Raw genomic sequence first — 23,086 nt, forward strand, 5'->3', positions numbered from 1 at the left:
AAGTTATATTTCCAAAACTCAAAATGGCTAATCTAATAATATAATATTAAGGACAAAAATTAATGTTTTTACCAGTTTTTACCAAAATTTGACAAAAAAGAGTGTTTCCGTTACTTACCTTTAGTCTGTAATTCCAAGTCCGAATGTCAACCATTCCTCTAACTCGAATTGTTCCTGGAGAGCAGTTCCCTCAAAAGCCAATCGGGCTGAGATGGATATGTTTGCATGCATACTGTAACACATACCATTTTGTGAAATTACGTCGCTGCATGGCAAGTTTTGCACCTGAGCCATGCGTCTCCGGCTGTGAGCGTCCCACTGCGGCCGTGACATTGCTTCGAACAAAACGCTGTTCAAACTGTTGTAACTCACTGATTAAAAGTCCTTTTTGTCCCAACATTATAGACACAGATATTTTTCAAAAAATGCAGTAAAAATCGAATTTTCGACCCTTTTGAATGAGAACCTTATGTTAAGAATGTTTATCATTCTTGTTTTTAAGTACACTAATATGTTATCTAAGAACGAGAGCATGCTGTTTTACGTCTGGTCCGCTAAGAAGCGTCTTGCTGGAATATTGCCGAATACTGTTTGATTCTGTTTGAAAGTTAAATGACATTCGAAGAAAATTGTAGTTTATCTACAGGTTAATTGGATCAGCTGACTTGCTCGTGCTGTCCTGATATTGTTCTGTATAGTTTACGTCTTTCATGCAAAATACTGTTTTTCCTTATTACCCAAACATGTTTCGTTACCTCTCTGCCATCATCAATGTTTTTTTTTAATGAGAAACTAAAAGTGAACATATTTTAGGCTGTGTTGTTGTTGTTGTGGTCTTCAGTCCTGAGACTGGTTTGATGCAGGTCTCCATGCTGCTCTATCCTGTGCAAGCTTCTTCATCTCCCAGTAACTGCTGCAACCTACATCCTTCTGAATCTGCTTAGTGTATTCATCTCTTGGTCTCCCTCTATGATTTTTACCCTCCATGCTGCCCTCCAGTACTAAAATGGTGATCCGTTGATGCCTCAGAACATGTCCTACCAACCGATCCCTTCTTCTAGTCAAGTTGTGCCACAATTTTCACTTCTCCCCAATCCTATTCAGTACTTCTTCATTAGTTATGTGATCTACCCATCTAACCTTCAGCATTCTTCTGTAGCACCACATCTCAAAAGCTTCTATTCTCTTCTTGTCCAAAATATTTATCGTCCATGCTTCACTTCCATACATGGCTACACTCCATACAAATACTTTCAGCATACAAATACTTTCAGAAACGACTTCCTCACACTTAAACCTATACTCGATTTTAACAAATTTCTCTTCTTCAGAAATACATAACTTGCCATTGCCAGTCTACATTTTATATCCTCTCTACTTCGACCATCATCAGTTATTTTGCTCCCCAAATAGCAGAACTCCTTTACTACTTTAAGTGTCTCATTTCCTAATCTAATTCCCTGAGCATCACCCGATTTAATTAGACTACATTCCATTATCCTTGTTTTGCTTTTGTTGATGTTTATCTTATATCCTCCTTTCAAGACACTATCCATTCCGTTCAACTGCTCTTCCAAGTCCGTTGCTGTCTCAGACAGAATTGCAATGTCATCGGCGAATCTCAAAGTTTTTATTTCTTCTCCATGGATTTTAATACCTACTCCAAATTTTTCTTTTGTTTCCTTCACTGCTTGCTCAATATCCAGATTGAATAACATCGGGGAGAGGCTACAACCCTGTCTCACTCCCTCCCCTACCACTGCTTCCCTTTCGTGTTCCTCGACTCTTATAACTTACGCTGTAGCTGATCTAATAAAATGAGACCTAAAAGGAATTTTTATTACATGGGTTTTACATTATATTGTTTTGGGTGAACATCTGTATGGTGTCCTGTACTGATAGATATGATAGTCATCTGTTAAGCAAATGATGTAAATATTAAATTTATCCATGAGTTAACACATTCCTAGATTTTTAGAGACATGATTTTGATGCCACAAGATGTTTTGCGTATATATTTTTTGTTACTCGCGTGTTGTTGTGACTGATACATCTTCTTTCGGTATCTGTGTTCATTACACACACATATTACATGTACTTTGTGGAATTTGGGTCATACAAATGCCTTTTTTAATTCGCAACTCGATCATGATGTGTGTCCTAACCACCTAGGCATTCATTTGCTCCGGAATGAGTTTGGCCCAAATTTTAATTTTGTTTACTTCTCTCTCTCTCTCTCTCTCTCTCTATCTCTCCATGGTGTGTGTGTGTGTGTGTGTGTGTGTGTGTGTGTGTGTGTGTGTAAACTCCTTTAACTGTGTGTGTTGTCATTGCGGTAAAGTTGCTTTAATGCGTTAAATAACGTGCCTTTATAGACTGTAGTTTTCATTTAGAACTTGTCTGCCTTCTGCTATTGCCTTCTGTATGTGGAAATTTCCTTCTATCGTTAGTTTGTGTTTAGGCTGTGACGGGACATCCGCGTGTGTGTGCGTGTGTGTGTTTGTTTTTTTCACGTATCTGTTGCTGTTGTAGTTGGATGGGGATTACGGGCTATTAGGTGGTAAGCAAATGTGCTATGGATGCTGTTACATTTTAGGGCTCTGAGGTGTTGTATCTTGTTTTAAAGCTCCTCCGTGTTTGTCCTATGTATACTGACTGGCAAGTGTTGCATGTGACTTCATTTGTTCCTGATCTGTTGAAATTATCTCTGGGTGTCTTCTGTGTTCTGAATTTTTCCTGTGTTGTGTTGACTGTCCTTTATCCCATTTGATGTCCCTATTTCTTCAGTATGTTTCCTTTTATTTTGACAGTTTTGATATTGTAGGTGAGTACGTGCCATTTTGTTTTGTGTGAGTTGATGCACTATTGGGTCTTCCATGTGGTCATTGTGTGTGTGATGTGTTGTTGTACCAGGTTTTTTTTTGTAAGTGTGGCGCGTTTGTTCCTTTTCTGTTTACAAAGCAACGAGTGCACCACACACACCCACCCAACCAACCAACCACACACACACACACACACACACACACACACACACACACACCTTACACAGCACAGACCAATACAACACAAAAACAAACATCACAAGCACGACACAAGAGTGCAACAGCACATACAAAACAAAATGTCATGTACTAACCAACAATAACGAAATTGTCCACATAATGGGCAATATACTGAAGGAACAGGGACTTCAAACAGTATACAGTACAGAAAACATAACGCAGAAACAACTCAGAACGCAGGAGACACCCAGAGATAAATTCAACAGATCAGTAATATATGAGCTCATGTGCCACATTGGCAATCAGTATACATGGAACAAACGTGCAGGAACTTTAAAACAAGATACTCACACCTCAGAGCCCTAAAGAGTAACAGTACCCATAGCACATTTGCCGATCACCTAGCAGCCCATTAGCACCACCTAATTATAATAACAATTGTGCTGATGTGAGCTGTCGCCAGCACACCAATCAGCAAAGATGAAGCTCCAAGATCAATTAGTAGGCGGTGGATCTAGCGCGCCTATCACGAGAGAGAGAGAGAGCCAGATACGCACTCTCACGAGCAACACACCACCAACGCCCTCTCGTTAGCATGTATTTAGGCCGCCGCCGCCACTGACCGGAGGGCCTCACTCAATCATCCAGTTTTTCACTTGTCAGTTTACTCGCAGATCGGGTTTAGTTCGTCAAAGGCTACGACAATATACAGCGATCAGATTAGTGACGATAGCGGGACTAGTTTACCTTCTACCAATGAGAAACTAAAGTTATAACTGCAATAGGACTGTTACTGATGAGCTTGTACCACAAAACAAGTCTCTATTCGAGTTAAGTTAATGTTTCCAGTTCATGTAAATAAAGAACCATATTAATCCACGTGTGCATTTGTGTTGTAGACAGAGGATACTGGCCAACCATAACACCATCCTCGTCCTTGCTTCCTTCAGGTACAAGACACTACAGCAACAGAATACATGAAACCCAGACATAACCTGTACCACAAAATAACAAGAGAAGAAAGCTTCCACATACAGAAGGCAATAGCAGATGGCAAACTAGTTTTAAATGAATACTGTGCTGTTTCTCCTGGGTTGACTGGGGTTTCAAAAAAAGGAAACTAAATATTACATCAATTTTATAAATAATCGACGAGTACGCCAAAGAAGAAGAGATAGAACTACAATGGACATGTTATTCCATGGACTCTTGCGCTTCTAAGCATGAACTATCTTTCCTTTGTCATTCGCTTATCTTATATTCTTGGATTCGGACCTAAGAGGACGTTCCTGTGTAAGGCTCATCTTGCTGTACAAGCTTATAATGTAAGTTGTACTTAAGACCCGAAAAATATAATTGTTATTTTGTCAAAATAATTTATGTATGTGGTCAATTAATTGATCGTCTGATACCTAGACTGTCTTAAGTAGATATGGGCCTTAACAAAGAATTCTCATTGTTAGGCCCCCATCTTAGAAAAATCTTTAACATTTTTCTTTTAGCTCATCTACGAGACGTGCCGTCGCTTAGGACAATTAACTTTATTTCAGATCCCACGAGACCGGAGGCAGCTACTAATAATTTAACAGTTTTACTCACAGATTTCCTTTTTATAACGAGATAACATCCCAGGCAGAAAAGGTCTGGTCATAGGATTCCAGTTCCATTATAGGATTTCACTTGTATATGTTACTCTTGTTATCATATATTGGGTAATCTAGATGAAACCACGATAAGTTACGTATTACAGAAGTGTCCATCGAACAGACTTACCAAATATTGTCTGATGCAATAAGCACATCTGTAGTGTTGGGAAATAAGAAAAGGACCATTAATTATCGACGATTTCGTAACTATCCTGAGAACTGAGCTAGTTACTGAGTGCTTATACCCGTCGGGCTAAATTAAACAACATATTACACTGTTAATAATATTCCTACATTAGTTATTTCTCTTTTATGCTCAGCCATTGCATTAACGTGTGTTTCTTTTTATATAAGTCACTGCTCATATTTTATTTTATTACATTACACTAATCGTCACAAAATAATTAAACTAAAATTTATTTTATTACATTTCAATACACTATGCTCTGTAAAGGGATATTATTTAACAATTTAACACATTGGAGGAACTTTAATAAATGGCAAAACATACAGTTAAAGGAGCTTACACACACACACACACACACACACACACACACACACACACACACAAGAAAAGAGAGATAAAAATAGACAAAATTCAAATTTAGGCTAGACTCATTCGAGAACAAATGCACGCCGAGGTGTTAGGCCACACAACAACATCGAGTACACTACTTCTTGCGAATTAAAAAAAGGCTTTTGTATAACCGAAATTACACGCATGTAACATGTGTGTACAGTGCCCACAGAAAGCGAAAGAAGAAGCATGTGTCACAACAACACACGAGTAACAACAAAAATATACGCAAAACATCGTGTGACACCAAAATCACGTTTTTAATAATCTATGGATGTGTTAACTAGCAGACAAAATTAATATTTACATCACTTGGTTTGCGGATAACAAGCTGTCAGTGCAGGACACCGCACAGATGGTCCTGCAAAATAATAATGTAATGTCCAGGTGATAAAAATAGTCCTTAGGAATCATTCTATCAGAACAGCGGCCACCTAAAGTATGTTCATTTTTTAGTTTATCAATAAGCAAAACCACTGATGATGGTACAGACGTGCCGAAACATGTCTGAATAAAAGAATAAACAGTGTTTCCCATAAAAGGCGTAAGCCTATATCCTATAATTGGCAATACTCTCTTAGGATTTAAAGGTTGGCTACAGCGCGCATACACAAGCTCTGGAATCTAAGATATTGTTGTCGCGGTTCGCAGCGCACGGATTAATTAGTGGCAGTTTGGAAGCCAGTGTAGGAGCCCGCCTGCCGTGGTGCGCACGTGTGTTGGGCGAGGGGTCGTCGCCGGCCGGTGTGGCCGAGCGGTTCTAGGCGCTTCAGCCGGGAACCGCGCGACCGCTACGGTCGCAGGTTCGAATCCTGCCTCGGGCATGGATGTGTGTGATGTCCTTAGATTAGTTAGGTTTAAGTAGTTCTATGTTCTACGGGACTGATGACCTCAGAAGTTAAGTCCCATAGTGCTCAGAGCCATTTGAACCATTTTTTTGAGGGGTCGTCGCCGAGCTGCCGTAATGCCGTGTCCGCCAGCAGGGACACAGGATTTGGAATTTAGTTGATATTTTTTATAATTGGCAGCACGCTTATTAATTTAAAGAAAAAGGTTTGTGCATGTGCTTAGCAGCAGACGTTAATTTTGATAATGATAGGAGCTGAATTCTTAAGGGAACCATTGTTGGGCGAATAGATTAAGTATTGATTTTTGTCATTCATTTCTTTTGTAATTGTCAGGGAATTGTTTCAACATGTATTTAATTGAGAAATATTTCAGTCTGTCTCAAGAGTTTGATTAATTTGTAATATTGCTGTAATGCAACTGGAGACAGATTTACATATGAAGCGATTGTTCAAAGAGCTTCTAGGGTTTTGCTAATTGAATGAGAAAGAATCGTTTTCAGAATATAGTATTTGAAAAAATGAATTACTTGTTTGAGTTATCATTTATAGAGTTTAGATTTGACCAAACCCTGTCTCTTGAATTATATGTAGTTGTAGTAAGCAGCAGCAGCCACAGCAACAGCAGGAGCCGCCATACAGAACATGCACTGCACTCAGCATGAATAATAGGTTTTTTTGTGTTTTTGTTAAATAATGGAATGCAGCAGATGAAGCAGTGGCAGCAGAAAGACCAAGAAAGTCATTTGTTGCGCACCAGACCAATTAAAAAAAACTAAAGTTTAGGCGACCTCTGTAATAGTAAAGTTAACAAGAGTACAAGCACGAGATTTTCAGTAGAAAAAACGAGATAAGAAGAAAGAGCTCGCGACTTTCACCTTACCCTACTCGATTGAATTCGAGAGAGCTTGGCTTCTGCTCCACTTGAAACGAAATCCAGTGAGATTTCAGCAAACGTAGCAGAATGCTTAGTGCAATGTGTACATGTGATTTATTCTTATGGTGAACGCAGTATAGTGACGATAAGAGCCGTAAATTGAGAACATGCGCGATCCTGAGAGAGGGCAGAATGTTTTAGCAAATCGCCTTAGGGCGAGCATCTTGGAAACGGCGAAGAGTGTCGGATGGTCTGGTGTTACCGTCGTGAACGTCTATGGGAAGTAGCTGATGGTTAATGAAACCTTGAGTTGGCAACAAGACGTTGCAAGTCTGCGCCTGATAATAGAACGTGGATGTATGAGGCTTACCCATTGTACAAACCAGGATAATCGGTGATGTGTAGCGTATCTAACGGCAGAGTACAATGCTGGTAATGAAACAAGCGTTCTGGTGCACACTGTTCAGCGCATATTGTTGATCTCAGGACTGCCAAGCAGACGACCACTACGTGTTCCCATATTGATGCAATGACAACGTCAGTTACGGTTGCAAGGGCACAGGATCGTTGAGAAAAGGCCTTTGATTCAAAGCAACTTGTTGCATGTTCGAAAAAATCAGGTACAAACCACCGGCACGTAATTTACTGGTGTTTCGTGACTTGTGCCCAACGGAAATCTACCACAGACGTGTTGAATTCATGTCAAGCAGCATCGTTAATTCGTTGTGTTCAAAATGAGGGAGACACGACACTATATTAACCAGGTGGTTATGATATTTAGGCACATCAATACACACAAATCTCATGACAATGAGTTTAGACAAACATGGCGACTAGTGTATGGACCCACTCTCGGTGTGATGTCAGTTGGAACGCTTAGAAGCATGTCCTCCAAGAGAGACCAAATGCATTGCGGAGCTATTCCGACATATTTCTGCTAAACTTTCCCCCGAAAGCATGTCAAGACTTGTCGAATCTATTATCTAAGTGAACATAACATGTTCTACAGTGTACCATATGAGATCAATGGGTTGAGGTGGGATTATAGGCAGGCAGAGAAACACCTCGCCATGACCTTAGATCGTTCCTCAAAAGTTTGTTATTCAGCTCTGTACTGTATGGTGACGACATGCGACAAACCCAGTCATTTTACATCGGAGACAGTGTCCCATGCCTCTCACGTGGGAGATGTGTCCGTCGTTAGATGCAGTGCTCGACTGTCTGAAGGCCACCGGAACGTCCGTGGACGTCCACACTGCGTTATGAGCCGAAGCATTCAAGTCTCTATGGTGACAGGAGGAACATGTCATCTCTTCATTAATTATAATCGTCTTTGAACATCTAACGTGTTGAACTGAATCTGATAGTTGTAGTTACCAAATTTCGATACTGATTGAGTACATCGAAGCATAGCTTCATGATTGGAGCACACAGAAATTAAAAAATTAACAAGTAATAGATTTAGGTGGTGATACATTTTCACAGCTATCTCTAACTGTACTAGTGGTAGTGTTTTCCACATTTGTTGAAAGATTTTTGCTCTTGGCAAACATTTTACGCAGCGACGAGTAAGGTGCAAGACGTTTTATAGAAGACCATTGGTTTAATAAACGGCGATTATACAAACAATTGAAGTACTCTTGAAATTTCTATCGTAATTCCAAATTTGCGGAACCTAATACCCTTTCTACGTTATATACTTTCTTGGAGAATCTAATTGTGCATGACATACTAATGAATAAGAGGTCAAAAAATGAATCAGTTAATATTATTGATCCAAGACAATCTACGACAACTTTTGTTAAATATTGCCAGTTCGGATTCCTTCAAAATATGACTGAGTGGTGTTTTCCTCCCCTTTTCTGACTCATCACTCGTATTTATTACACAACACGTTATGAGAACTTGCCAATATTCTCAGCCGTGGAGGAAAGGAGTTAACACTTTCATACTTTTTCTTTACAACTCGAAATGCATTTGATGTTCTACAACGTCTGTATGAACAATTACATACACATCTATTCTCAAATTTGGCCTTTCGTTTAACTACGGCGATTGGTGTGCAGGGAAACATATTGTTGGTAAGACTTTGTATGATAAATTATCCTAATTTTTACATGATGGAGGTTTAATTAGATATACGTGGCAGGCAGTAATGTGTTGTCTCAGTATTTCTGGAACGCACGCTCCCAGACATTTAGCAGTAAACCTATCGGCGAAGAACAACACTTCACTTGTGGTGTCCCTGGGATGCTCTCGTGCTTACTAGAGGAACCCATGATGGAACGCGGTCCAGCGAACTATTGTCATCGAGGAAGAATACCTACCGTTACGGAACAACAACAAGATTTCCACAATGTGGCGTAAAGCTCTCAACGATGCACCATGGACAGCATTCGTAAGTGCGTGCAATGGTTTGCTCAACTGACGTGATGGAGAGTATAGGATGGCTCTGCCGTCAGTTTGTACTAAGCGTTATTCGATTTTAGCTTACTGTTTTGCCTCTACAGTGATTGTGGCTTGCGGTCAGCTTGTACTATGCGTTATTCGATTTTAGCTTACTGTTTTGCCTCTACAGCGACTGTGGTCGAATCTCGGTCCTGACACTATCGGAATCAAATGCTTCACAGTTTCGACTATGGTTTTTGATAAGGGTGCTATTAAATCTCTCTCAGCAGACTTTCATGATGAACGAAAGTAAACTGCTCTTAAAGTACATCGATTAGAAACACAGTGTTCCCTTATCATCAGTGTTGTACATGGTAAAAGAAATTGGCCGAGTAATACTGTGAGACTGTGATTGCGTTTTGGGGGAAATGAGTACAATATTTATCATCAATGAAATTTCTTGTTACAAATGGAGCAAATTAACTTTAAGGAATTTCAATCAAGCTGTCTGTACTTAATGAATGAACATGCTGAATAAAAGAAAACTATTCGGAAATATCTTAGAGATGAGGGAAGCCAATACAGTGAAAATTTGATACAGACAAACAAATGTAAACACTAACAATATGTAGAAGAAACATAATCTTATGTTGATTGTCCATTACATACATCAGCTAAGATGATGGCATATTAACTATTCGGGAAGAAATTTATCAAAGAATTAAAATCAGTTGGCACGTATAGCTGAACAAAACAAAAATGCACATAGTTATCATCGAAAACTCTAACAATCTGGAAAAAAAATTATACTTGATATCTATAAAGCTACTTAACGTTTGAAGAATAGAGAAGTGCATGGATATGATTATGTATTAATAGCAGTGGTTGAATCTGGAAGAAATGAACTTAAAGATTATGTACCAACGTACTACTTTCGACCAAAATAGCAACTGTTACTCTTTAGAAACTTCAGGAGCATCTTTGTTACTTTGTTTGAAAAGTACATAAATTAATACTTGAGGCTGCTGTATAATTTGTTTGTAATCATAATGTATACACACACAAACTCACACACACACACACACACACACACACACTGAAGAACCAAAGAGTGTAGGGCCCCCGACAGCGCGCAGAAGTGTCGCAGCACTACGTGGCATGGACTCGACTAATGTCTGAAGTAGTACTGGAGGGAACTGACACCATGAATCCAGCAAGGCTGTCCGTAAATCCGTAAGAGCACTGGGGGATGGAGATCTCTTGTGAACAGCACATTGTAAGGTATCCCAGCTTTGCTCGATAATGTTCATGTCTGGGGAGTTTGGTGGCCAGCGGAAGTGTTTAAATTCAGTAGAGTGTTCCTGGAGCCACTCTGTTGCAATTCTGGACGTGTGGGGTTCGCATTGTCCTACTGGAGTTGCCGAAGTCCGTCGGAATGCACAATAGACATTAATAGGTGCAGGTGATAAGACAGGATGCTTCCGTAGGTGTCAGCTGTCAGAGTCTTATCTAGACGTATCAGGAGTCCCACATCACTCCAACTGCATGCGCTCTGGTGACATGTAGCATCCACGGATTCATGAGGTTGTCTCCAAACCCGTACACATCCACCCGCTTGACACGATTTGAGACGAGGCTCGTCCGAGCTGGCAACATGTTTCCAGTAATCAAAAGTCCAGTGTCGGTATTGACGTGCCCAGGCGAGGCGTAAAGCTTTGTGTCGTGCAGTCATCAACGGTAAACGAGTGGGCCTTCGGCTCCGAAAGCCCATAGCGATGATGCTTCGTTGAATGGTTCGCACGCTGACACTTGTTCATGGCCCACCGTTGAAATCTGCAGAAATTATCGAACAGATTGCAGATTGTCACGTTGAACGATTCTGTTCAGTCGTCGTTGGTTCCGTTCGTGCAGGATCTTTTTCGGCCGCAGTGATGTCGGAGCTCTGATGTTTTACCGGTTTCCCGATATTCACGGTACACTCGTGAAACGGTCCTACGAGAGATTCACCACTTCGTCTCTACCTCGGAGATGCTGTGTCCCATCGCTCGTGCGCTGATTGTAACACCACTATCAAACTTACGTAAATCTTGATAACCTACCACTGCAGCAGCGGTAAGCGACCTAACAACTGCACCAAACACTGTTGTCTTACATGGGCATTGCTGACCGTAGAGCCCTGTTCTGCCTGTTCCCATATTTCTGTATTTGAATACGCGTGACTATATCAGTTTCTTTGGCGCTTCAATGTAAATGTGTGTGTAATGAAAATCAGTTTAAAGGCATGGATATTAGTAGGAAAATTTATAGTTTTGGCTGGAATAAGTATACTGACAATTGCAGTCACATGGTATCATATTCAATGTCTGTAGGACAGTATATAAAAAGACGTCATCGATTTAGGTGGTACGGGGCGGAATCCAGTATAAGGTCTGTCGGCTCTTTGCGATGTCAGTGTTTGCGTATGAGCTTCTACTACAGATTGGAGGCAGACACGATTAGTGAGCGTCTTGTTGTGCACATAAATCATGATTGTCACAATGCTATGCGGAAAACAGTTATCATGAGATGAAAAAAACAAAGCGTACTTGGAAATGGGACTCTCTAATGGTCAAATCGCCAAGAAATGGAACTTTTCAGGTACAGTGATCGCAGATTTCGTTAGACTGTGAGGACGATGCGGACCTAACGTAAAATATAGGCTAAGTAGAAAAGTACTGGAGGGATTGAAACGGTTCGCTTTGCCGAAAGCAAACAAAACTGTTATTCTTGAAACTTGTTTCTGATTTATAGTTATCAGCAACTGACAGACGTGTGCAACAAATTCTAAGTGACACACGTCTCGCATTTAAGAAAAGAGTGCAGAAACCTGCTTTAACACCCAAACATAAACAGCTAGTTACTTGAAATGGTGTCAAGGATTTCAGAATGGGATAAAGCTATCTTCAGTGATAGAAGAAGTTTAATTCAGATGAGCCACATGGATTGCAACATTTTTGACACGATCTGAGAACAGAGCAGCAGAGAAGAATGAGCAAAACTTTTGGTGGTGAAGGTCTTATTATTAAGGCAGCCTTCTGTTCTAAAGGCAAATCGCGCATGGCTTGGCTGAACACAACAATGAACTCGTAGCATCTGCACTGAGGTGATAGTTAAAGAATTGATTAGAATATATGAGGACCTAGGGAACGAATGTCTAATGTTTCAACAAGATAATGCACCAGTGCATGTTTCTGCTACAGCCAAAATGTGGTTTGAAGACATCGCTATCGGTATTTTGCCCTGGCCTGCGCTTAGCCTGGGCATGAACACTGGAAAACCTTTAGGAAAGATTTGCAAAGCGTGTGTAGCGCAGTGAAAGGCAATTTGAGGCGTTATGTGAGCTTAAAAGTGCGATACAAGAAGACTGAGCGAGAATTTCACTGCAAAAACTGGAAATCCTAACAAAATCAATGCCGAAGAGAATGTTTGAAGTTATTCGGAAGAACAGAAGTTGGACAAAGTACTAAAGTGCAGTATCACAGCAGGACGGTGAGTGCCTTTGTATCAATTTCCACCCAGGAAAAGTAAACGCTTGATTTTGTTACTCGTGTTAAGAAAGAAACTATTTAATTTCTTAATGACTGTTTATGTCGTATGTGTATCTACTACTTTCATAATAAATTCGATACAGCATACAACAGACATTGTACTATTACTGTTTTTTGTAACCCTGTCTTTATACTGATTTCCACTGGTGTATATATACAGAGTGTCCGGTAAAAATGTTTCATTATTTACAGAGGATGTGGAATGGCGAGCAGCTACGAAGGCGGGTGCGGCGTGCGTTCTGCGAAGAGAGAGAAGGAAGACAGGTTGCGACACTGCCAGTTTCCTTCCGTCAGTTCACGCACTGAGACAGCTGACGGCGCGCTAGCATAAACATCGTTCCACAGTGAACTTTAAGAACTGCATTCCTAGTAACGAGAATCGTTACGCGCACACACAACATTCCACATAGCATTAATTAATGTTCAACTCAATCACAAAATTCCCAATCGTATAAAATATCGAGATAAATGATTTCTCTACAATAAGTTCTATATGGTTAGAGACTCTAAAACAGCTGTAAAGAAAAACACGAAAAAACGAGGAAAGCCACCGCATGTGGTAACAGACGGAAAAGCTTCAACCTCAAGACGATACACACACTATTTCGTCGGTAATCATGATGTAGCTTCATTCTTTCTTCCAATACTGTCAATGTTTAAAGTTCCATATTTTGAGCGATAACGATTCGTTTCGTTAATCAAACTAATTTTTGCATTGTTTACATTAGGCAGCCACAGTAATCGAATACATTTAAAGTATTTTCAAGTTTAATAATTTGTGACCATAAGGATATCAGAAACAGATCGTTTAATGTGTTATTAAAAGCTAATTTTCTTTCATCGTGAACCCTGCTAAGGCGTTAAATATGTGTACTTAATTGAACGAAATATGTTTTATGAAGAAAACGGCATTGTTACGAGGTCAAAGATGAAACTTGAGCTACTAGTAATTTTTTATGCTGCTGCAGGCACAGTCACACAAAGTCATAAGTAGCAGTAATTTGTACTTAAATACGCCACAGCAAGAAACCCAGGCCAACGTCTTCGCTGTCCGACGTAGATGAATCAGACTGAGCAAGATCTATGACCATTGGTTCCGTAACCGCGTCCCTGCCAATTTCTCTGTTTTAACCATCATCTTGCAGTTTTTCTGCATGTCTTACCCAAGCTGCCCATGTAGATGTTGAGATGCGGTCTATTGCCTCAGGTACAAGTCTTTCAACATTTGCAGTTTTGAATATATTGTTTTTATCAGCAATATATTCTTTCACCTGAGCCCATTCCAGCTCGATTGGGTTGTGATGGCAATGGTATGGGGCTAATCTAACGACACGGTGTTCATATTGCTTTGTAACTTCGTCTGTCTCAAACTCTGTATGCAGGCTTGTGTTGACTGACAAAAACCAGCAATTCTGCTCTGGTATGCGACAAGGTATGAGGTATTTCGTTAGATGTCAGCCACACAATAATTTCTGCCGTTTTGGAGTTCGTATTTGGAGCTTTGTTCACTTGCACTGAGTTGATGCTCTCACTATCGATGACTTTAACGGAAGATGCAGGAATATGTGGAATAATTGTTGTGTAAATCACCTTTTGAAGTCGCTGTACGTCATTTCAGAATGGTAGTCTTCAAAATTCATAGCTTCACACGCCTTAAAAATCAACTTACCCTGGGGAATGAAGCCAGTATCTGCTGCTCCAACGTGAAGCACTATAATTCTGTTAGCCTTACCAACAGGAACTTTTAATCCACCGTACCCACCGCTCATTTTCCAGCACGTAACCCATGTGTAGTTGTGACTAACGAAAGTTTCATCTAAGTAATAAATTCGAGATCTGCTAGCTTCTCCTACATTGTTCTCAAAAACACAGTCCTTGCTGCTACAATACCGCTTCGTTCAATTAATAATTTCCTACCATCGTTCGTTTTCTGATACGTGAACCCCATGTCTTTCAGTATCCTCAATATGCTCCATTTGCTTCGGTTAAAATTTTCAGCTTCTTTCATACGCGAAACAAGTTTCCCCGCTGTTGGATACTCGCCTTCAGCATACACGCTGAACTTTATGCGCCGCAAAACGTTTTTCGCAAAATCGTCTAGCTACTCCTTTTTTGAGGTTGTGTTGATTCCCTGGTGATTTGAAAACAGCTGAGCCGCAGCCTTCATTGCATATTCTCTGAACGGTCTTCAAACAAACACCGCAGGCTTCAGCTGTCTGCTCCTGGCATTTAGCAACGGCGCGACTCGCGCCTTGTGCCAGCACGGATTCAGTGGAAGATTGTCTCTTAAAGTATTGGTGTACATGGAACACTATTCCTCTTGCCTTTTTGTGTACCACTTGGGGTGATTGCTCACCATCATTCATAATAAACACTATGAAGGTAGTCAGCACTAAGCACGGAACACGATGACTGAAATAAACAGTTAGAACTTCCGACCACAGCATGACCTGCACTGAACAAAGACAAGAATGTTACTGGCGCGCGATTGGCTGTGAGTCACAGGGTACACTTCCGCATGCTTCTGCGCATCCGACCCTCACCCGCTTCGTAGCTGCTCTCCATTCTAGTATGCATGAAGGCAAGAAAAAAGTTCCCATATACATTGGTCATAGACCTCATATCTTTGGAGTTACGGCCTTTGTGTGTACATTGAGCATATCTTGCACACAAAGCTCTTTGAGCCTAGATGAGGAAACGGTGTAGGTGCTAGACGTCCGTGCCGCGTAACGTATTTGCATTGGTACCAAGCATGCACCAAAAAAAAAAAAAAAAAAAAGAAAAAGAAAAGCGTGTGCTGTATTCCGCAGTGTGCTACAGTACCTAGTATCGGTCATGTATGTTATTTTCATCTGGTATACCCGTCATGTCTACATGGTGCACTGCTTCTTGTGATATAGCACTACATTATTGAAATCTGATCATATTCTTCTCGGGTGTGCAGCCGGATCATAACGTAATCTTGACGTTATGATCCGGCTGCACACCCGAGAAGAATATTATCAACTATTAAACCGGGCAAGCCTTCGTAATGACATTACTGAAATCTGTTTTCACGTCCGTCAATGGACGTAGAGCTTCCAATGGAGGCCTACTATTCAATACAGCAGATGACAGATATTGTTATCTGTTACTTGCAAGTAGATGAATGCAGCGTAGGGGCATGTAACCTGTATGTTACCAAACATACAAGTCATTCTGAAGCATCTGTAAATATATTAAGTACCCTGTCCAGTGACTTTCGGTGTTTAGATCTCCACCTCTCACATCAAGGTATCTTCACTTCTTTCAGAACTTATTACCTGTGTTGATGAAGAATGTGCCATTACGTGATCATAGCACGTGTGATGCATGCACGATGGGGAAACGTTCCATTTTCAATTTCGGGTGAGGTGACATGTAATACGAGTCTTGCAGCAGTGGTAGATTCGACAGGAAGTGATTTTTAGCTTTGGCGACACGTAGAGACTTAGGTGTATGCGCTCGCCATAAGTGACGTTGCTACGCTACGATAACGTGTGTTTAATGCCTGCGAAGCAGTTTGGCAACAACCATGGGTGTTCCAGCGAATGTGTGGTTCCGTGAGACACAAGGTGGAAGGCTGCTATACAATGGTTGGTGGTCACATCGTGCACGTGTAATAAAGTGCAGCGCAGAGACATGGAGATCACTGACAGTAGAGGTAGTAGACCATAACGACGAAGATATGCGGTTTATGATCAATATATAGGATACTTGCTTCCCCTGTTGCATACAGTATCCTCTGCAAATATTGAAATGCTTTTTTTCCTGGAAAACTTGTTGATATATATATATATATATATATATATATATATATATCAAGAAAATCATCAAGCACACCATATGACAAACAAGGCTTTGATTCAACACATAACAGCATAGAAGGAAACAGCAAGAGTAGTCGGACATACGTTAAAACGCGGGGAAAAGTTCCAAGCTACTTGAGGGAGCTGTTGGAGGTAAAATTGTGGGGGAAGATAGAAGTTGGAAAATTACAAGTAACTGAGGAAAGTGAATGTTAGTGGTATTTTGAGTAGAAGAGGTTGTCAGGAGAGGCATTCATATTTGCCTGCATTAAACCATTCAAAAGAGTAGCGACCAATATAAATCGAAAACACTCACCAAAAAGTATACAAATTATTGCTCCTGCTTCCATGGGATTTTAAGTCATTGGGAAACGCGAAAAAAAGGTATTACAAAAGAACACTCAATAGTGTTAAATAATTTCTAAGTAGTTCTTGAAAAGGTTTTGCTTTTAAAGGAATGGAACATACTGAATCACCATCACTTTTCTTATTAGTGCATGCAAACCTCAAATACTAGTAGATGAAAGTAACAGCAAAATACTGAAAGTAATCTGAACATCAGTAATAATAAAACTAAAGTAATGTAGGGGGTAACGTTTTACCTTGGGACATTTTTCAGGAATTCATATCCAAGGAAAAAGTACTAATTCGAATGTGTTTTCCCTCCGGGGGTTTGACCAAAGATCTTGAATGTGGATGGATGACAAGCGAAATATTCTTACGCCGTCTGCTCAAATTCATTGACATTTCTAAAGCATGGATAGAAAATATTCTTCTGCTGCTCCTTGATGGGGATGCCTCTCATACGAAAAACGTGGAGGTGGTTTAACTACCTATTTTACTGTGATTTCAGCCACAGTACTAGCATAAACTTCAGCCCCTGGATGTAGCGTTTATGGAACCCTTGAGCTTGTGTTATGAAGACGAACTGAGGAGGTAGTTCAGATCGAACCCGGAGAAAGCTGTCACTTTGTGGCACATCTGATCCTTGTTTACGCAAGTTTTTGTGTGTGCGAGAGCTGCAATGAAGGTTTCGAGAAAACTGGTATTTGCCCAACAAACTTCAACGTATTCCCAGACACTGACTTTCCAACACCTTCGACGACTGAAATTCCGATAGGGGCCGGAGCCACTGCTATTGGGAATCCTTCACGCAATGGTTCAAGACCTCTGGCCACTAACCTTCCTACTGACTCCTCAAACCTACCTCTTGAACTCGTACAGACTAACAGCACTGCCAGACTGGAAACTGCTAAGCGGAAATTCGACTTCAGTTTTCTTCGGTACCTGGTATTCCATTGCTTCTAACAAAAACGCCTCTAAGTTACCTTCAAGCCCGGAAAATGTTACACCAGTACCCAAAAGTTACACAATGGATGAAAAGAGTGACCAGAAACAAAGGTAAAACCGACACTCGTACATCATCTCCCTAAAGGAATGAGCTACAAGAAGCAGTCAAAAAATCCCTGGAAGCTAAAGAGTATAGAGCCAAGATCAGGCTACTAGCTCGAGAAGAGAAGAAGAAAGTGAAAGGAAAGGGTCCTCAATCAGAATACAGGAAGAGCATGTCAAGAGTGCAAGTTATGGACTCATAACGCGTGTGCTGCCATAGGGAGACGATAAGACCAGCTCATTTGTAAGGTGTGTCATCGAAGAAATAAAAGAAAAAGCAGCGTCCATTCCGTCCCTTGTATGGAGCGGAACGGCCTTAAAAGACTCTTCCTTACTCTATTTATGTAAAAAAGGAAATACATTATTTTATGGTATCTTCAGCTGCAAATTTTATTACATTAATGATTGAATAAACTGTTCCTAATCTTTCTATGAATTTTTTTCACCACTGGGATCTCAAAACTTCACTACAAACCTTAGATGGGGCAAACATTTCCATCAGTACTTCATGAAGACCCACGCAGAACTGTCTTACAGAGAACAGTAGTCCACAAGGTTAATGCCTTCTGTCCGGTTGTACAGACAACAACTTGAAACATTATTTAATCACTTGTTTTTCATCATCTTGTACTTCTGAAACATAAACTCATAAATTTGGTTGCGATTCACAAAAACACTTTTCTTACTTGAAAATGTAATATTGTTGCATGGCTCATGGTACTCGAAGCTTTTCTTAACATTTCGGATTGGAACTCCTAGAAAATATTTTCTAGCTGTGTGTCGTTTCTGTTGAAAAACCTTCTTTCTCCATTTACATAAAACAAAATTTAAAGTAAAGTTTTTATGCAGTTATACCATATTTCAAAGCAATAACAAAAGTTTCGTAAAAGTGGCGTTTAGTGGAACCTGTTCCCCCATTTGCTGGACTTCTCACAAGCTGTGTACCTTTATATTAAGAGATTGCATACATTAAATGATGTAAATAAGTTGAAAGTATATACACTTGGAATTACAGTAACGACGTCTTGCTGGAAACACACTTTACCCTTTAGAATTACGCACTTCTTCTGCACTGAACTTCTGCTGCATTAATAGTGTTTGAAATACTACTCTTTACTTTGATCATCTTGATGTGGGCTGTTTATCTGGTTTAGTTTCAGCCAAAAATATAATGAAATAGAAAAGGTGCTAGTGCTTAGAAATGTACGTTCGAGTCTGTAGAAGAATGATAGAGGAATGGGCCGTGTTCTGTTCGGGGCGCCACCATATTGTATGACTTACTAGATGCGACGGGACACGTGACTAAATTCTGAATGCGAATCAGGTGCTTAGTCACTGCCCAACACAGCTCGACAGTAGAGAAAGCTCTGCGGCTTTATGGAGAGACGACTGCGGGGCTTGCTTTTCGCTGACAGGCGCCACGTAACACGAGATTCCTGTGCACGGCACGGGCGTCTGGCCTCGACGCTCCTCGGCAGATGAGCTTGGCTAGCGACCAATTCCTCTGGCCTGCAAATTGTCTGCCGCAATGGCGAACGCACACGAAAACCGCAGAGGCCTAGCTCTAGCCTTGTAGGCCTCGTAGTTCGACGGTTCCAACATGCAAATTGGGTATCCTACACACTAAGCGATCAACAGTATCCTGACACCTATTAGTGGAAATTAGTATCGGATTTGTCCATCCATCAGGTTTATGGCGGTTATGAACTCTCCGAGGGAACCTTTCACTAAGGCGTCTGGATGTCTGTGATGGAATTTCGGCCAATTCTTCCTCAAGAAGCGAAACAGGAGAAGCTGACTGAGTATGGAAATTTCAACGCTTCTCGAGTTGCCCGAGTTACAGCTAAACCAAGACGAGACACGCATCACTTACTGACGAAAAGGAATGTCGGGCAGTCCGGATGGTGTTTGTGAATTATGAAATTGGGAGGAAGAATGACCTGTGACTGCAAACTGTTACCAGCACTGGGATCTGTAGCAAAGTCGGCCCTCTGACTCATCCTAAATGTGTCCAATGACTAGTCCACGTCCGTAGTTTCTGAACTCTCCTGACTCAGTTGACTATTAATGTGTAACATCAGGAAGGCGACATGCAATAAACAGCGAATTAGCTGTGTATTACGTGCTTCAGTTTGCAAACGATTATCATTTGAGTGCAATTGCACTGAGTAGGTAGAGAAATACTATCTACGCTTTATGTGTAAGGAACGATTACGAACGGGTTTCTAATGCAGAAATCCCATTTTAATGTGGGCTATTTGTGTTTAAATAGTGTTGTGTCTGGTCTAAGGAGGTGAAAGTCCACCACCTTGTACCAGAACTCATCGACGATGGTGTGCGCAACGACAGCACAATTGTGCCCTATCGAGAAGGCGTTTTGTAGTTGAACGATACTGCTCCTCTCTTTGTTCGGGAGTCCGTTACTAGCATGTTAGTACGGAATACTTGAGGATTAGGTGGATGTATGCCGTACGTTTGCCGGACACTATCACATATTGTGCCGTGTAGTAACACGTAAGTTCGGTAAATGTAGTCTAGAAGTGAGACGGAGATTACGCGATCAGTATCGCCCGACAGTGCGGAGGTTATAAAAAATTTTTATAAAAAAGGATAGAAAAACGAGTAGACGACTGATATTCTGAGGAACAATACGAGTTGGAGGCGAAGAACGATGCGCTCAGTTTAAAAAGGGTGTAAGACAAGGATATAGTGTTTCGCCCCAACTGGTCACTACTGGCCATCAAAATTGGTACGCCAAGAAGAAATGCAGATGATGAACGGGTAGTCATTGGGCAAATATATTATACTAGAACTGACATGTGATTATATTTTCACGCAATTTGGGTGCATAGATCCTGAGAAATCAGTGCCCAGAACAACCACCTCTGGCCGTAATAACGACCTTGATACGCCTGGGTATTGAGTCGAACAGAGGTTGGATGGCGTGTACAGGTACAGCTGCCCGTGCAGCTTCTACACGATACCACAGTTCATCAAGAGTAGTGACTGGCGTATTGTGACGAGCCAGTTGCGCGGTCACCATCGACCTGCTCTTTTCAGTTGGTGAGAGATCTGGAGAATGTGCTGGCAGGGCAGCAGTCGAACATTTTCTGTATCCAGAATGGCCAGTATAGGACCTGCAACATGCGGTCATGCATTATCCTGCTGAAATGTAGGGTTTCCCAGGGATCAAATGAAGGGTAGAGCTACGGGTCGTAACACATCTGAAATGTAACATCCACCGTTCATAGGCCGTCAATGCGAACAAGAGGTAACCGTGACGTGTAACCAATGACACGCCATACCATCACGCCAGGTGATACGCCAGTATGGCGATGACGAATACACGCTTCCAATGTGCGTTCACTGCGATGTCGCCAAACACGGATGCGACCATCGTGATGCTGTAAACAGAACCTGGATTCATCCGAAAAAATGACGTTCTGCCATTCGTGGGCCCAGGTTCGTCGTTGAGTACACCATCACAGGCGCTCCTGTCTGTGATGCAGCGTCAAGGGTAACCGCAGCCATAACCTCCGAGCTGATAGTCCATGCTGCTGCAAACGTCGTCGAACTGTTCGTGCAGATGGCTGCTGTCTTCCAAACGTCTCCATGCGGATAAGATGCCTGTCATCTCGACTGCTGGTGATACGAGGCCGTTGGGATCCAGCACGGCGTTCCGTATTACCCTCCTGAAACCACCGATTCCATATTCTGCTAACAGTCATTGGATCTCGACCAACGCGAGCAGCAAAGTCGCGATACGATAAAATGCAATCGTGATAGGCTACAATCCGATCTTTATCAAAGTCGGAAACGTGATGGTACGCATTTCTCCTCCTTACACGAGGCATCACAACAGCTTTTCACCAGGCAACGCCGGTCAACTACTGTTTGTGTATGCGAAAACGGTTGGAAACTTTCCTCATGTCAGCACGCTGTAGGTGTCGCCACCGGCGCCAACCTTGTGTGAATGCTCTGAAAAACTAATAATTTGCGTATCTCAGCATCTTCTTCCTGTCGGTTAAATTTCGAGTTCTGTAGCACGTCATCTTCGTGATGTAGCAATTTTAATGTCCGGTAGTGTAGATATCGAATAATTAATAACGGAAATAAATGAAAAGTTCAAGAGTAGAAATTAAATTCAAGGATATCAATAATAGGATTCTCTAATGACATTGCTACCTTCAGTGAAAGTGAAGATGAATATGCTGAATGGAATGATCACTCTAATGAGTAAAGAATGTGGACTCAAGAGCAGATCGAAGAAAGGGTAAAGTAGTGAGAAGTAGCGGAAATGAGAACAGCGAGAAACTTAACCTCAAGATTGGTGATCACGATGTAGATGAAGTTAAGGAAATCTCCTACGTAGATAGAAAAATAACGCTTGACTGTCGGAGCGAGGAGGACATCAATAAGGCGAGTACTGGCAGAAAAGGGGATTCCTGGCCAGAGAAGTCTGCTAGTATCATACATAGACCTTAATTCATTGAAGAAATTTCCGACAATATACGTTTGGAGCACAGCAGTGTATGGTAGCGAAACATGGTTTGTGGAAAGTCCAGAAAAGAAGATGATCGATGCATTTGAGATGTGGTGCAACCTAAAATATTGAAACCAATTGGTCTGATTAGGTAAGGAATGAGGAGGTTCTCCGGAGAGTAGACGAGGAAAGAAATGTATGGAAAGCGCAGAAAAGAAGAAGGGACGGACGGTAGGACATGTGTTAGGACATCACGGAATAGCTCCCACGGTACTAGAGCAGGCGGTAGAGGGTAAAAACTGTTGAGGAAAACAGAGATTTAAATATTCCAGCAAATAATTGAGGATGAAGGTTGCAAGTGATACTCTGAGATGAAGAGGTAGGCACAGGACGGGATTTCGTGGCGGGCTGTATAAAACTAGTCAGGTGACTGGTGGCCCAAAAATAAATTAATTAAATTAA

Source organism: Schistocerca americana, chromosome 1 (genome assembly GCF_021461395.2).
Source record: "Schistocerca americana isolate TAMUIC-IGC-003095 chromosome 1, iqSchAmer2.1, whole genome shotgun sequence".
Lineage (NCBI taxonomy): Eukaryota > Metazoa > Arthropoda > Insecta > Orthoptera > Acrididae > Schistocerca > Schistocerca americana.